Source organism: Myotis daubentonii, chromosome 6, assembly GCF_963259705.1.
Source record: "Myotis daubentonii chromosome 6, mMyoDau2.1, whole genome shotgun sequence".
In the NCBI taxonomy this organism is placed as follows: domain Eukaryota; kingdom Metazoa; phylum Chordata; class Mammalia; order Chiroptera; family Vespertilionidae; genus Myotis; species Myotis daubentonii.
In genome coordinates this window covers 49,276,303-49,287,735 of record NC_081845.1, presented here as the reverse complement: position 1 = coordinate 49,287,735, position 11,433 = coordinate 49,276,303, and the positions used below count along the sequence as shown (strand labels likewise).

General features: G+C 42.0%; 1 pseudogene; it reads left to right on the top strand.

The window, feature by feature from the left end:
* Positions 1–4,482: 4,482 nt before the first annotated feature.
* Positions 4,483–5,171, top strand: LOC132237577 (small ribosomal subunit protein uS5-like; annotated as a pseudogene).
* Positions 5,172–11,433: the final 6,262 nt, after the last annotated feature.

Here is an 11,433-nt window from a genome sequence, read left to right as displayed (position 1 = left end):
CAATGGAGATGGAAAAGAGAGGGCTGAACCATGTGGACAGGAGAACGGGCAGGATGCAGTAATGCATTGGAAGCCTCTGGGCAAGGAACGGAAGCATTTTATGATGACTTAAACGGTCGTTGCTTGGTGAACTGGTTGATTTAAGGAAAAGAGGGTATTAGAAAGTTTTATTAAATAAATGATAAATGGAGTTTTGAAGATTTTGGAGAATTTGGTGGACCTATGGGTTAATCTAATTAATGTCTGTATAGGAGTTGCATGTGTGGAATTTTAGTAAGGAAAATAAATAAATGGGAGATAAGAATTTTGATCTTAAACACATGTGTTTTTTATTTATTTTGAGGATATTATGCTTTATATATGTCCATTAGATCATGCCTTTGATTTTATATGAAGGTAAATATTTATATCTGCTTTACCAATATTTTGTTTAGGATTTTGCAACTATGTTCTTAAGAAAGATTTTTAGTTTCTCTTATTTTTTTTCAGTATTATGCTTATCCTAATTTTGCTATTAAATTTATGTTTGCCTCATGAAGATTAAGAGATTATTATTTCTTTTCTAAATCTCTATAAGGATTAGGTTAACGTTTAAATTGAATTATTTATTCTTTGGGTGTTACTATCCCAGTCAGATGTTTTCTTGGTGGAAATATATGAACTACATTCAATTTCTCTGATAATTTCAGGACTACAGAGTATACACACACAGAGTTGTAAATTTTAATAGATTGCTTTTAAATTAGTATATATATATATATATATATATATATATATATATATATATATATATATTTCATCTAAATGCTCTAATACACTAGTATGCAATTATTTATAATATCCTTTTTATCTTTTTGATCTCTGAAACATCTGTAGTTATCTCTTTCTTTTCATCCTTCATATTGTTTATTTCAATTAGGTCAACAATATGTTTTATAAGCCAAGCCAAGATACTTTTTCAAATGAAAGAAGATGCCATTACTTGAATCATAACAATAGGTGAAACCTTGGAATATCACAGCAAGATGGGACATGTGGCCTCTGGGTGAATATCTAGTTAGCGTCATATTCTTTCATTTGACACTGATATTCCTTTTTCTTATTATTCTTTTAATTTAGCCATTGAGATTTTACCATGCAAAATATCTATATATATAAAAGGCTAAGTGACAGGCTGTACGTCTGTCCCATTGACCAACTGGCTGGTACATATGATGCACACTGGCAATTAAAAAAAAAACACGTTGACTCGCATATGCGTGATACATATAAAACTTTTGCTGGTGCCAATTGCTAGCGTGTGTTGCTTTCTCTCAAGTTCAAAGAGTGTGTGACAAAGTTAAAGTTGTAAATATTTCATCTCAAGGGAAATTAGTCAAGCACTCTGAAAGTGTTTTTATCCTTAATGTGGTATATGGGGAGTTATTACAATAAGTTTAATCAATTTATTAGTCATTGTTTTTATCAATATTACTTTTATATCATGTTTTTGTTGGTTTAAATCATGTCTTGTTGTTGGAGCATGTTGTTATTGTTTATTTATTAATCAATTTATATATTATTTTAATATTCATTTTACTAATTTTCTTTCATCTCTGACATTTCTATTATAGAGAAATGGCGAATAGCAATATTAAAATATTTCTTCTAATTAATTTCCTTTCATTGTACATGAATATGTGCACCAGGCCACTAGTATTTTAATAAAACATTAAATTAGACATATGTATTAAAAATAAAAAATTAATAAGAATATAATGCTATCCAGATTTTATAGACAGCCAGTGCTAAATACTGATTGCTTACTGAGAGTATATGTTTCTATGAGGTAATAAGTGAGTGAAATCTGTCTATATTACGTTGATGAGAAATAAATAGGTAATAAATAGGTAGATAACATTCACTAGGTATTTATTATGTGTGGATCGCATGTAATCATCATTAAAATCTGTGTGTCCAATATTATTGTTACTTCGAAGATGTAAAGTCTGATTCATTGTTCAAAGTCAAATAGTTGAGAAGTGGTGGAACTAGGAACAAACTTGGTCCCCCTAAAGTTGTCCATCTCATAGTTCCTATAGTGCATATTGAAAATTCCCACTAAGGCCTTGGCCAGTGTAGCTCATTTATTTGAGTGTCACCCCATGCAACAAAGGGTCACTGGTTCAATTCCTGGACAGGGCACATGACCAAATTATGGTTTCGGGTTTGGTCCCTGGTCAAGGTGTGCATGGGGTGTTTCTCTCTCTCTCTTTCCCTCTTCCTTCCATCCTCTCTAAAATCAATAAAAACATTCTTTAAAAGAGAAAATTCCCAACTAATTAAATAATCATTCTTTATTCAAAAGACTTCTCAAAATATAATTTAGCTGTGAACCTTATCTTTCATATATGGCTAATATGCAAAATATCCCCTCAGGAGTTCAGGAGTTCAACCAGGAGACTGGGAGTTCAATTGCTTGCTATGATGTGCACTGACCACCAGGGGGCGGCATGGAATAAAGGGAGCCCCAGGTCAGCAGCCAGCAGCCAGGGAAGGAAGGCCTCGGCCAGCAGCCGGAAGGACCAGATTGGCCCTGATCGTTGGCCAGGCCTAGGGTCCCTAGGCCGGCGATCAGGGCCATCTGTGGGGCAACCAGCAGGGTGATTGGGGGGCCCCGCTGGCACCTGCCTTGGCTGGCCAGGGGCTTGCGGGCTTGGGACAGCTCCTGCATTAAGCATCTGCCCCCTGGTGGTCAGTGTGCATCATAGCGACTGGTTGTTCCACTGGTTGTTCCGCCGTTTAGTCAATTTGTATACTAGGCTTTTATTATATAGGATATATATATATATATATATATATATATATATATATATATATATATATGTGTGTGTGTGTGTGTGTGTGTGTGTGTGTGTGTGTGTGTGTGTGTATACACACACACACACATGCTAGATACACTAGAGATCTGGTGCATGAAATTTCATGCACTGGGGGGTCCCTCAGTCTGGCCTGTGCTCTCTTGCAGTCTGGGAGCCCTCGCGGGATGTCCAACTGCCATGGAGGCAGGAGAGGCTCCCACCACCACTGCTACACTCACCAACCGTGAGCCCGGCTTCTGGCTGAGTGGTGCTCCCCCTGTGGGAGTGCACTGACCACTAGGGGGAAGCTCCTGCATTGAGCATCTGCCCCTGGTGGACAGGGTGCATCATAGCAACCAGTTGTTCTGCTATATGGTCGATTTGTATATTAGCCTTTTATTATATAGGAGATATATTATATGAAACCTGGCTTGGTTATCTTATGAGCATTAGTAAAATATTTATTCATTGAAAAATTTGAAGTTATCTATTCAAACTAAGACATTTAAAGTCCTAGGAATTTTCCCATTAATGTTTGAGAACTTTCAATCACTTATTCATTCAAGTTAAACCTCTGAATGATTCACAATTTACTGGCAGTGTTGGGTACTGTTGCTAGACATATAATGTTGAATAAAAGAGAGACAGTTCCTGCTTTCAAGGAACTATAATTCCAATGGGAAAGCATTAAGTAATGAAGGCAACAAACATTTAATGATATTTAAGGTAGTAATTAGTTCTAGGAATAAAAATAAAATGGTATGAAGACATAAAAAGTAACCAGCATGGATGTGATTATAGACCGTATCTGATAATAGAGAAAGTCCTGTGAAATTCTGCAGATGGCATTCCAGGCCAGGGGATAAGAATGGCAAAACTCTCCCCACCAGTTTGGCAGCAATAAGGTCAGTGATCAAGAACAGTGGCAAGGAGATAAATTTAGAGAAGATATAGGGTCCTACTCATAATGAAATGCTAAACATGTTCTGTATTGTTTATTATTGAAAACTAAGCACGGTATAGTTTAGCCTTGAACCACATGGATTTAACTGGCTGGGTTCACTTATACACTAATTATTTTTAAATAAATACAGCAAATACACTTTCTGTTTCTTATGAATTTGTTAATAACATTTTGTTTTGCCTAGCTTACTTTATTGTAAAAATACAGTATATAATACATACAAAAATATATGTTAATACTCTTATCTGTAAGGCTTCTGGTCAATAGTAGACTATTGTTATTTTGGGGGAGTCAAAAGTTATACACAGATTTTCAAAGGCACAGGGGGGTCAGCATCCTTAGCTCCTACATTATCCAAGGGTTACCTGAACTTCACACCATCTCTGACACCCTGTTATCTTTGAGATTCAAAATATCCTTGGTATCTCTGGTACTCTGGAGGGAGCAAAATATACTTGGTAGTAAGAAGCTGTATTCTCTTAGGAATAGAGCCTAAAGGAGATTGAAAGTAGTAGGGTAGATAGCAGGGTCAATTGAGGGTCAGTAATGACTTTGTGGTATGTCAATTTCTCTAGGCTAAGTTACACCCCAAGAATTCCCTTCTAGCATGTGTCCCGGGGGGAAGAAAAGACATTTCAAAACATACTCTCTTGCATCTCTAAATGGTGGATGATGCTGATGCCGCTTGGAAAGGACATAAAGATCAGGAGCCTGGAGGAGATCTATCTTTCCTCCCAGTCCATCAAGGAATCTGAGCTCAATGATTTTTTTCGGGGGGCATCCCTCAAGGACCAGGATTTGAAGAATACGCTGGTGCAAAAGCAGACAGAGGACAGGATTCAAGGCATCTGTCACCACTGGGAGTTACAATGAACATGTCGGTCAGGTGTTCAGCACTGGAAGAGAATAGCCACTACTACCCAGGGGCCATCCTCCTGGCCAAGCTCAATATTGTCCCTGTGTGACAAAGCTGCTGGGGCAACAAGATCTGCAAGCCACACACCAGTCCCTGAGAGGTGAACAGCCTCTGCAGCTCAGTGCTGATGGGCTTCATCTCTGCCCCCAGGGGCACTGGTATCGTCTCAGCCCCTGTGCCCAAGATGCTGTTGCTGATGACCAGTATCCACAACCATTACACCTCAGCCAGGGGCTGTACCACCACCCTGGGCAACTTCGCCAAGGCCACATTTGGTGCCATCTCTAAGAGCTACAGCTATCTCACCCCTGACCTCTGGAAATAGATCCTGTTCACCAAGTCTTCCTATGAGGAATTCACTGACCATCTTGTAAAGACCCACACTAGGATTTCGGTGCAGAGGACACAGGCTCCAGCTCTACCTTCATATAATTCTATACAAGAAAAATAAAGTGAATTAACCCTGTTAAATATATATATATATATATTTTTTTTCTTACAACAGTTTGGAAAAGAAAGCAACTGTCATTTTAATTGCACACACACACACACACACACACACACACACACACACACACACACACACACCCCTCTTCTCAGTTACTTAATCCAAGACAAATCTGGGTGCTGCTCTGCAAGGATTTTTCAGATGTAATAAAGGTTTATAATCAGTTTACTTTAACATATTATTTTGGATAGTCCTGAATTAATCAATTTTTTTTGTTCTGTAAAATACTAGTGGGACATAAGCCTTCCATGAGAAAGAGAAAAGGACAATAGTGGGCAACAGGCATCAGAACTTGTTCATAGGGTTTCAATCTGCTTGTGACTCTTTCTGCCTGATTGTTCTGTGGACTTCAGTTTTTGGCCAGCCCCCACAATTGGATAGGCCAATTACTTGTAATAATCCATGTATCCATATATCTCCTTCTGGTTCTTTTAACTGGATGAACGTTGACAGATACAAGGAGTGCCCTTCAGAAGTATTCAGCAGGGCAGATACCCAAGAACACGTGGAAATATCTATTAATCAGTTTTAAACACCAGATCCAGAGAGCCTGAGGTCAAGTCACAGAATAGGCAGTGAAATAAATACTTTCCTATTCTCTTCAACTATTCTCCCTTTCTAACACTTACTGAGGTTAGGCATTTTTAATGGAAATCTGTTGGAGACGTTTTACGGTTTGTTATTTGTTTCATTTTAAAGGGATACACCCAAAATCCAAATATTGTGACGTATTAGCTTTGTATGGCTGCTGTAACAAATTAATGCAAACTTACTGACTTGAAAGAATACAAATTTATTATCTTACAAATCTGTAGATGGGATGTACAGCACAGCTCTCAATGGGCTGAAATCATCAGGTTATCAGGAGAAATCAGTTCCTTTCAGGAGGCTCTTGTGAAGAATTTGTTTCCTCACATTTTCCTAGCAGCCAATGCATTTCTTGATTCAGTGATGCCTTCCTTCATCTTTAAAGGCAGCAATACTCTGACTTTCTCATGGGCTTCCTCTTCCACTTTTAAGGCTACTTTTATTACATTGACTCACTCAGATAATCCAAGATAATCTCCTACTTGAATGGACAGCCAGTTAGTAAATTTCATTCCACCTGCAAACTTAATTTCCTTTGTTTTGTAACATAACACAGTCACCGGTGGTGAGGATTTGGACTTTGACAACTTTGGCAGTGGACGGAAGTTGGACAATTATTTTGCCTACCACACATGAGTTCTTTGCTTAATCGGATCTGGAATAACTAAACATTTGGAACTTCCTTTCATCCCTTGATAAGATATAACTTTACTGAGATAAATGAATCTCAACTGACAGGAAACTGCCCCTATAATAAATTATAGACATGTAAAAACTTGAATTTGTCAACTAACTGGGAGTTGGATCTACATCCAAAGAGGGAATTTTTATATTTCATTGTTATAAGTCTTAACAAAAAAATTGTCCTTTTCATCTGGCATTCATTTTTTACATATAAAGCATTAACATTAGAGTTTATTATAAGTAGAGGCCCGGTACATGAAATTCGTGCACATGAGGGGGGGTGGGCCTCAGCCCAGCCTGCACCCTCTCCAATCCAGGACCCCTCAGGGGATGTCTGACTTCCAGTTTAGACCTGATCCCAGATCAAGCCTAAACTGGCATCCTTCTCACAATCCTGGACCACTAGCTCCTAATCGCTCACCTGCCTGCCTGCCTGATCGCCCCTCACTGCCCCCTCCCTGCCGGCCTGGTCGCTCCTAACTGCTCCCCCCGCCAGCCTGGTCACCCCTTACCACCCCCCATGCTGGCCTGGTCGCCCCTAATTGCCCCCCTGCCAGCCTGGTTGCCCCCAACTGCCCCCCTGCCAGCCTAGTCACCCCTCACTGCCCCCCCTGCAAGCCTAATCCCCCCAACTGCCCCCCATTCTGGCCTGGTTGCCCATAACTGCAACACCCACCAGCCTGGTTGCCTCTAACTGCCCCCCTTGCTGTCCTGGTGACTCCTTACTGCCCCCCCACCCAATTGGCCTGATCACCCCCAACTGCCCCCCCGCCAATCTGGTTTCCCCTCACAGCCCTGTCCCCCCCCTCCCCCCCCGCCGGCCTGGTTGCCCCACACGGCCTGCTTGTTCAGTCATCTGGTAGTCCCTCACTAACCCCCCTGCTGGCCTGATCATAGGCAGCTATCTTGTGAGGGCATGAGGGTTATTTTGCATATTACCTCTTTATTATATACTACTAGTGGCCTGGTGCACGAAATTAGTGCATGGGGCGGGGGGTCCCCTCAGCCCTGCCTGCACCCTCTCCAATCAGGGACCCCTAGAGGGATGTCCAACTGCCGGTTTAGGCCCGATCCCCCAAGGGCTCCTGGGCTGCCACAGGGATGTCGGACATCCCTCTTGCAATCTGGGATGCTGGCTCCTAACTGCTCACCTGCCTGCCTGCCTGATTGCTCCTAAATGCCTCTGCCTGATCGCCCGTAACTTCCCTCCCTTGCCGGTCTGATCACCCCTAACTGCCTCTGCCTTGGCACCCACCACCATGGCTTTGTCCAGAAGGAAGTCAGACATCCAGAAGATCACCAGTTGACCTAGTCTAATTAGCATATTACCCTTTTATTAGTATAGATTATAGTCAGTGTGTATATATGCATGTATATGTATATATATTTTATATATTATATATACTTAAAGTTATTAAAAGGTCATCCTATCTTTGAGACATTACAAATTATTTGTTACTAGAGGCCCGGTGCACAAAAATTTTTGCGCTCGGGAGGAGGGTCTCTCAGCCCGGCCTGTGCCCTCTCGCAGTTGGGACCCCTTGGGGGATGACCACCTGCTGTCTTAGGCCTGCTCCGTGGGGGATTGGGCCTAAGCTGGCAGTCAGACATCCCTCTGGCAGCCCAGGAGCCCTCGGGGGATGTCCACTTGCCAGCGGGGAGCAGGCCTAAGCTGCAGGCAGACATCCTTAGCGCTGCTGAGGAGGTGGGCAAGGCTCCCACCACCACCGCTGTACTGGCAGCCGTCAGCCTGGCTTGAGGCTGAGCAGAGCTCCCACTGTGGGAGTGCACTGACCACCAGGGGGAAGCTTCTGCATTGAGCATCTTCCCCCTGGTGGTCAGTGTGTGTCATAGTGACCAGTCATTCCAAGTCATTCTGCTGTTAGGTTCAATTTGTTTATTACCCTTTTATTATATAGGAGTGCCTGGCCAGCCTGGGTGAGGGGCTGATGGCTGTTTGCAGGCTGGCCACAGCCCCTTCAGTGTGGGGTCACCACTGGGGTGCTTGGACGGCCTGGATTTGAAGCTGATGGCATTTTGCAGGCTTGCCAATCCCCCCAGCAGGGACCCTAACCCCATGAGGATGTGGCCAGCCTAGGTGAGTTGCTGATGGCTGTTTGCAGGCAGGCCACAGCCCCTTCAGGGCAGGGTTCCCCCCTGGGGTGCCTGGCCACCCTGGGTGAGGGGCTGATGGCTGTTTGCAGGCTGGCCGCACCTTCAGTGTGGGGGACCCCACTGGGTTGCATGGCCAGCCTGGGTGAGGGGCTGAGGGCCATTTTCAGACTGGCCACACCCCCTTCAGGGTAGGGATCCCTGCTGGGGTGCCTGGCCAGCCTGGGTGAGGGGCTGATGGCTGTTTGCAGGCTGGCCAAGCTTCCCAGCAAGGACCCTCACCCCATGAGGGTGTGGACATCTTGTGTGAGGGGCTGATTAGTGTTTGCAGGCTGGCCACGGCCACCACTACCCAAGGTTCCAGTGGAGGCTGGCTGGAAGCAGGTATCTGGGATTTATTTGTCTTCTATAATTAAAACTTTGTTGCCATGAGCGGATCCCACAGCCGACTCAGGGCAGGGGGGAAGCTTAGCTTCCTCCATCGCCTGGGAAGCCAAGCCTCCTGCTTGCTCCAGCTCTGTGGCTGCCGGCCGCCATCTTGGTTGGGTTAATTTGCATATAGTCACTGTGAATGGCTAGTGGGAATGGCTTGGGACATAGTGAAGGTACAGTCAACTAGCATCTTTGTCTTTTATTACTGTAGATTTTTTTTAATTAAATCTTTATTGTTCAGATTATTACATTTGTTCCTCTTTTTTCCCCCCATAACTCCCCTCCTCCCAGTTCCCACCCCACCCTCCGCCCTCACTCCCCACCCACTGTCCTCATCCATAGGTGCACAATTTTTGTCCAGTCTCTTCCCGCATCTCCCACACCCCTTTCCCCCGCAAGAATAGTCAGTCCATTCCCTTTCTATGTCCCTGATTCTATTATAATCACCCGTTCATTCTGTTCATCAGATTATTTATTCACTTGATTCATAGATTCACTTGTTGATAGATGCATACTTGTTGTTCATAATTTGTATCTTTACCTTTTTCTTCCTCTTCCTCTTCCTCTTCTTAAAGGATACCTTTCAGCATTTCATATAATACTGGTTTGGTGGTGATGAACTCCTTTAGCTTTTCCTTATCTGTGAAGCTCTTTATCTGACCTTCAATTCTGAATGACAGCTTTGCTGTATAAAGTAATCTTGGTTGTAGATTCTTGGCATTCATCACTTTGAATATTTCTTGCCACTCCCTTCTGGCCTGCAAAGTTTCTGTTGAGAAATCAGCTGACAGTCATATGGGTATTCCCTTGTAGGTAACTGAGTTTCTTTCTCTTGCTGCTTTTAAGATTCTCTCTTTGTCTTTTGCTCTTGGCATTTTAATTATGATGTCTCTTGGTGTGGTCCTCTTTGGATTCCTTTTGTTTGGGGTTCTCTGCGTTTCTTGGACCTGTAAGTCTATTTCTTTCACTAGGTGGGGGAAGTTTTCTGTCATTATTTCTTCAAATAGGTTTTCAATATCTTGCTCTCTCTCATCTTCTGGAACCCCTATAATTCTGATGTTGGTACGCTTGAAGCTGTCCCAGAGGCTCCTTACACTATCTTTGTATTTTCGGATTCTTTTTTCATTTTGCCTTTCTGGTTGGGTGTTTTTTGCTTCTTCACATTTCAAATCATTGACTTGATTATTGCGCTCCTCTGGTCTGCTGTTGGGAGTCTGTATAATATTCTGTATTTCAGTCAGTGTATGCTTAATTTCTAGTTGGGTCTTTATCACAACATCGAGGGTCTCATTAGATTTCTTGAGGATCTCACTACATTTATCGGCAGTTTTTAGAAAATTATTGAAAGACCTTAAAAGTGTGGTTTTGAGCTCTATATCTTCCATTTCTGACATCTGCGTCCTGTTTCTTTGTCTCCGCATTTTTTATGCTGTCTTGGTGCAACCCCTAGTGGTCTTTATGCGCAGTCTTGTTGTAGTTAAGCCTAGATTGTTGTAGGTAATACTGGCGCGGATTTGACCTCCAGGCCAACTAATTATTACTGTAGATTTTTATCTATGGCTCTAAGTTGTACCCAGTGAGTATTTCTGAAAAAATGGGCTTTCCAATATATTGTTAAAAGGTAGTTTTTTAATGTTAAGAAATAATAGACACATGGTCTGACATTCAAAGCTATTTTAAAAAAAAGCATTTGCTTAAAAAACATTCAAAATGGAGGTCATTGTACAAAATGGGGGTCATTGACTCCAAATGGTTTCCTAGCTAAAGAGAGATAATTAGGTGGTTCTAAGGAGAAAGTAGTATATTAGAAAATCAGTATCCATGGGACTGGTACCCTTTCTGAATTTCAGTGATTTTTATTTGTGTTTCAATAAAACTTTATTTACAAAAACTAGCAACAGCGGGAATTTGGCCTGCAAGCCATGGCTTGCTGAACTCATCTAGAACTTTCAGCGATTTTTTTTTTTAGTTCTTATATTTGATTACACAATCTGGAAACTTCCAACTATATCAGCAAACCCACAGGTCCTACTGACAGCTGCTTGAACAGACAAGCAGAGGAAGGAAAAATAAAGATAAAAAAATCACAAAACACCTCAAACTTGATTTTACTATAGGATTTCAAGGCAGTTTTGAAAGCTTGAGAATGTTCACAATTCAGCAGTACTAGTCAAAAACTATAATTAAAAGGGGGTGACCTGGAGTAGGAACAGGTAGGGATGAAGAAGGAAATGTGAGGACAGTCGGTGCATTAATGTCACATATGAAATGTTAGCTCATAAAAGAAAGGGCTCAAATAGTTCAAAAGTTTTGAAACAATTTTGGCATCATTTTAAAGACAAAAGGAAACTCATCCTGCAGAAATACAGTGCATCACTGTGAGGAGATG